The following is a 6,114-nucleotide window of genomic DNA, read 5'->3' on the forward strand; positions in this document are numbered from 1 at the left end:
CCCTCTTTCTTCCTGCGGCGCCCTCCGTCCCTGGCTTCCTGCGGCCCTTGGATCCATCTTCCCCCTCCCTCCCCTCTCCCCCAATCCCCCATCGTCCCGTTTTCCCCATCATGTTCGGCAAGCAGTAAGAATGTTTTTTATAATTTTTATAAATGCACCTGTTGTGCCCTATGATACAGTCTATTCTGTACAGTCCCAGGTGTCCTAATCAGTGTTCAACATCGTTTTTTCTTTTTCTCATGAACAACCATCATTTATCTATCAACACTTGTTTCATCATAAACTTATAATACAAACATTTCCAATGAGGTTTCTAACAAGAATCAGTCTGTGTATGTTACCAATGGCGTTCTATGTGTGCTATCGTCAATGTTTAGTTAGGCTATATGCTAGCCTCTAGCAATACGGAAGCACCTGCTAATTTCTAAACATTGATATTCTAATCATTTAAACACAAATCAGTGCAGGTGTCCGGATTCCGGTCCACCGACTTACATGCACCCGGTGGCTTTGCTCCTAACCGCGGATTTCTTTTTTTTTTTCATCCGCCGAGCCCCAAAAACCGCTTTGCAGGGCCAAGAAGTACCGACCCCCCCCTCAAGAGCCTTGGCGTGCTAGATCCTCGGTTCACGTTCTCCTTTTCCTTCCGGGTCGTCCACACAGAACCCGCCTCCTGACTGAGTTCTTCTCTCGTCGGTCTGCTCGGCATCCTTCCCACAGTCGCCATCTGGTGGGTCTGCAGAGGTACTATGGCCAGCTCGAAGCATAACTTTTTTTTTTTTTCTTTTCCCCCGCAGGGCTCGGTGAAGACAAACCCACGTAGGTCCTAGACGGGGTAAATGAACACGGCATCCCCGTAGGAGCACTTCTACAATGATACAAAATTGTAAAATTAAACATTGTAACAATCAAATGTTTTTAAAACCCTGGCGTCTAAATAACTCACTGTGTTTGCCGTTTTTTGCCGCGCAAGCACGTATGAGTATCAGGGTTTATATATAGACACACATCAGAACCAAGAAAATCATGCATTGACCAGAGACCCTTTTTATAAACACTATATGTAGTTTTTAGGCTGTCTCCCTGGCCTCAAGTCTGTGCTTCATGCACCCAGGAAGTGGTCCCTCCGTTCGGAAGCCTAATAAGACAAAGAAGACATGAGATTGTCGCTTTCCCCCTCCTCCCTGTGCGCTGCGGATGGGCGATTTCAGGTTAGGAGGGCCCCCTGAATGTGTGGTGTGTGTGTGTGTGGTGTGTGTGTGTGTGTGCCGCGGACATCGGGACCCCCCCTGGCCACGCCCTCGTTGCCCCCCGAAGCCTGTGTCGCCCTGCGGCTCCCTCCTGGGTACCTCCGGCTTCCTCCCCCTTCCTCGTCACCCTTCCTATACCGCCCCATCTTCCCGTTTTCCTCCCTCATGTTTCGGCAAGCAGTAAATCTCTTTTTATAAGTTTTATAAAGGCAAACCTTTTTGTGCCTATGATAACAGTCCATTCTGTAGTCCAGGTGTCCTAATCAAGTTTCCAAGATCGTTTCTCTTCTTCATGAACAACCATCGTTTTATATATCACACTTGTTTCATAAACTTATATGAAAAACATTTTATGAGGTTTCTAATCAATGAAATCAGTCTGTTTTTTTAGCCAATGCGTTCTATGGGTGTGCTATACGTCAATGTTTTCGGCTAATATGCTTAGCCTCTATCAATACGGAAGCACACGCTAACTTTCTAAACATTGATATTGGCTAATCATGTAAAAACAAATCAAGGGCAGGTGCTGGATTCCGGTCCACCGACTTACATTCACTCCGTTGGCTGCTCCTAACGCGGATTTCTTTTTTTTCACATCCGAGCCCCACAAAACCCTTTTCACAGAGAAGTAACTCCTCGCATGGCGCATTGTTCGGACGGGTTCCCTCCATCGCAGGAAGCCCTGACCCCCCTCCTGACGGAGTTCTTCTCTCTCTCCTCTCTCGTCCTTCTCGGCATCCTTCCGCACAGTCGCCCATCTGGTGGGTCTGCAGAGGGTACTTACTGCCAGCCTCGAAGCATCACTTTTTTTTTTTTCCACCGCAGGACCCAGTGAAGAGACAAACAACACCACAGTACGTCCTAGACGGTGTCAAAATGAATCACGTGCATCCCGTTTAAGCAACTCTACAATGTATACAAAATTTTAAACATTGTACAAGATGATTTTAAAACCCTGGCTGTCTAAATAACTCCTGTGTTGCCCGTTTTGGCGGGGCCTCGCAAGCCGTATGAGTATCAGGGATATATATATAATATATATATATAATAATATATATATTTTATTTTTATGTATATACACACACAACATAACCAAGAAAATATGCAGTGCGCATGACCCTTTTATAATCACATTTATGTATTTAGTCTGTCTCCCCTCCCTGGCCTCCCAGGTCTGTATTCACTGGGCAAAAACCCGGAAATGTCTCCGTTCGTGCCTATAAGACAAAGAAGACATGAAGATTTCGCTTTCCTTTTTTTTTTTTCCCCTCCTTCTTCCCCCCCTCCCCGCTCCGCCTCCCTTTGGGCGCGCGATTGGTCTTTTTTCGTATGTGTCTGGTATGTTTTTTTTTGTTTTTTTGTTTCTTCTTACATCTCCCACCCTTCTCCCCGCCAATCGTGGCCCCCAGAAGCCTCTATGCCTGCTGCGTCTCCTGTACCAAACGCGGCGTCCGCCCATTCCTCGTTCACCCTCGTCCAATAATACCCCAACCGCCCCATCTTCCCGTTTTTCCTCGTGTTCGGCAAGCAGGAAATGTTCTTTTTATAATTTTATAAAGGCAACCTGTTGTGCCTATGATACAGTCTATTCTGAACAGTCCAGGTGTCCTAATCAAGTGTTCAAAAACGTTTCTTGTCTTCATGAACAACATCGTTTATATAATACAACACTTGTTTCATAATTTATACAAACATTACTCAGCTTTCTAACAGTGAAATCAGTCTGTGTATGTTTTCCAATGCGTTCATATGTGTGCTATAGCGTCAACGTTTAGGCTATATGCTTAGCCTCTATCATACGGAAGCACACTGCAACTTTCTAAACATTATATTGTATCACATGTAAACACAATTCAGGGCAGGTGTCTGGATTCCGGTCCACCGACTTTACATGCACCCGGTGGCTGCTCCTAACGCGGATTTCTTTTTTTTTCATCCGACCCCAAAAAACCCTTTGCGCAGAGAAGTACCCTCCTCGCATGCGCTTGTTCCGGACGGGTCCTCCATACAGTAAGCCCCTAACCCTCCTTTACGGATTTTTCCCCTCTCTCGTCCTGCTCGGCATCCTTCCCACAATCGCCATCTGGTGGGTCTGCAGAGGTTACTGCCAGCCTCGAAGCATCACTTTTTTTTTTTTTTTTTTTTCCACGCGCCTCGAGTGAAACACACCACAGTAGGTCCTAGACGGGGCAAGGAAATCACGGCATCCCGTAGGAAGCACTTCTACAATATATACAACATTTTAAACATTGTACAAATGATGTTTAAAACCCTGCTGTCTAAATAACTCCTGTGTTGTCGTTTTGGCCGCGGCAAGTACGTGTGAGTATCAGGGTTTATATTTATATATATATATATTATATATAACACAAACATAACCAGAAAACATGCATGACGCATAGACCATTTTTTATACCCTAATGTATTTAGTCTGTCTCCCTGGCCTCAAGGTCTGTTGATTCATTGGCCCCCAGGAGATGTCTCTCCGTTCGGGCCGAAGACAAGAGACATGAGATTTCGCGTTCCCCCTCGTCCCCGGTGCGCGCGGAGGGCGATTTCGGGGTGAGGGCTGGAATGTGTGTGTGTGTGCCTGCGGACATCGACCCACCCTGTGCCAGCCATCGCCTCTCGCCATCAGCCTCTCTGTGAGTCCTGCTGCTCCCTCTCCTGGCACCGGGCGTGCTCCCAGTTCCTCATTCTCCTCCCAATCCGCCCCATCTTCCCGTTTTTCCTCATGTTCCGTCACGCAGCGGAATGTCTTTTTAATAATTTTTATAAAGGCACCTGTTGTGCTATTATAACAAAGTCTATTCTGTACAGTCCAGGTTGGCCTAATAAAGGGTTCAAGAACGTTTCTTTTGTCTTCATAACAACCATCGTTTTATATATACACCTTGTTTCATAAATTTATACAAACATTACCTCAGGTTTCATTCCACACTGAAATCAGCCTGTGTATGTTAGCCAATGTGTTCTATTGTGTCTATACCGTCAACGTTTAGGCTATATTCTGAGCCTCTGTCAATACGGGAAGACCAACTGCGAACTTTCTAAATCATGATATTGCTAATCATGTTAAACACAAATCAGGCAGTTGGCCAGTTCGTCCGTCCACCGACTTACATGCACCCGTTGTCTGCTACTAACGCGGATTTTCGTTTTTTTTATACAGAGTGCCCAAAACCCTTTGCAGCAGAGAAGTACTCCTCTCATGCGCATTGTTCCGGACGGGTTCTCCATACCGGAAACCTGGAACCCCTCCTGACGAGTTTTTCCTCTCTCGTCCTCTTCGGCATCCTTCCCACAGTCGCCATCATGGGTCTGGCAGAGGTACTGCCATACTCGAAGCATCGCTTTTTTTTTTTTTTCCACCGCAGGCGCGAGTGAAGACAAACACCACAGTAGGTCCTTGGCGGGGCAATGAAATCACGGCCTCCCATAGGAAGCACTTCTACAATGTATAGAAAATTTTAAACATTGTACAAATGATGTTTAAAACCCTGGCTGTCTAAATAACTCCTGTGTTGCCGTTTTGCCGCGCAAGCACGTATGAGTATCAGGGTTTATATATATATATATATATATATATATATATATATATCTATATGTATATATAGATATATATATATTTTATATACACACATAACCAAGAAAACATGCATTGACGCATAGACCCTTTTTTACACATACATGTAATTTAGTCTGTCTCCCTGGCCTCAAGGTCTGTGATTCATTGGCCCCCAGGAGATGTCTCCGTTCGGGCCTGTAAGACAAAGAAGACATGAGATTTCGCGTTCCCCCTCGTCCCCGTGCGCGCGGAGGGGCGATTTCGGGTGAGGGCTGGAATGGTGTGTGTGTGTGTGTGCCTGCGGACATCGACCCACCCCTGTGCCACGCCATCGCGCTCCCAGAAGCCTCGTGTAGGCCTGCGGCGCCTCCTGTACCGGGCGTGCGCCCAGTCCTCATCATCCTCCCAATACCGCCCCATCTTCCCGTTTTCCTCGTGTTTGGCAAGCAGCGGAATGTCTTTTTATAATTTTTATAAAGGCACCTGTTGTGCCTATTATACAAAGTCTATTCTGTACAGTCCAGGTGTCCTAATAAAGTGTTCAAGAACGTTTCTTGTCTTCATGAACAACCATCGTTTTATATATACACACTTGTTTCATAAATTTATACAAACATTACATCAGGTTTCTAACAGTGAAATCAGTCTGTGTATGTTAGCCAATGCATTCTATGTGTGCGATACGTCAACGTTTAGGCTATATGCTTAGCCTCTATCAATACGGAAGCACACTGCTAACTTTCTAAACATTGATATTGCTAATCATGTTAAACACAAATCAGGGCAGGTGTCCGGATTCCGGTCCACCGACTTACATGCACCCGGTGGCTGCTCCTAACGCGGATTTCTTTTTTTTCATCCGAGCCCCAAAAACCCTTTGCAGCAGAGAAGTACCTCCTCGCATGCGCATTGTTCCGGACGGGTCCTCCATACAGGAAGCCCTGACCCCTCCTGACGGAGTTATTTCTCTCTCGTCCTGCTCGGCATCCTTCCCACAGTCGCCATCTGGTGGGTCTGCAGAGGTACTGCCAGCCTCGAAGCATCACTTTTTTTTTTTTTTCCACCGCAGGCTCTAGTGAAGACAAACACCACAGTAGGTCCTAGACGGGGCAAGGAAATCACGGCAACCCGTAGGAAGCACTTCTACAATGTATACAAAATTTTAAACATTGTACAAATGATGTTTAAAACCCTGGCTGTCTAAATAACTCCTGTGTTGCCGTTTTGCCGCGCAAGCACGTATGAGTCTCATCAGGTTTATATATATATATATATATATATATATATATATATATA

The 6,114-nt window shown here is 45.7% G+C and overlaps 1 long non-coding RNA gene across 1 annotated transcript; it reads right to left on the reverse strand.

Annotated features, from left to right (window-relative positions):
* Positions 1-4,580: 4,580 nt before the first annotated feature.
* On the reverse strand, positions 4,581-5,622 carry LOC133493529 (uncharacterized). Its single transcript, XR_009793041.1, has 3 exons — positions 5,135-5,622; positions 4,941-5,013; positions 4,581-4,658 (listed from the first exon to the last, which is right to left on the reverse strand). It is a non-coding gene; the product is annotated as an uncharacterized LOC133493529 (long non-coding RNA).
* Between the last annotated feature and the right edge of the window lie 492 nt (positions 5,623-6,114).

Source organism: Syngnathoides biaculeatus, chromosome 20, assembly GCF_019802595.1.
Source record: "Syngnathoides biaculeatus isolate LvHL_M chromosome 20, ASM1980259v1, whole genome shotgun sequence".
Taxonomy (NCBI): domain Eukaryota; kingdom Metazoa; phylum Chordata; class Actinopteri; order Syngnathiformes; family Syngnathidae; genus Syngnathoides; species Syngnathoides biaculeatus.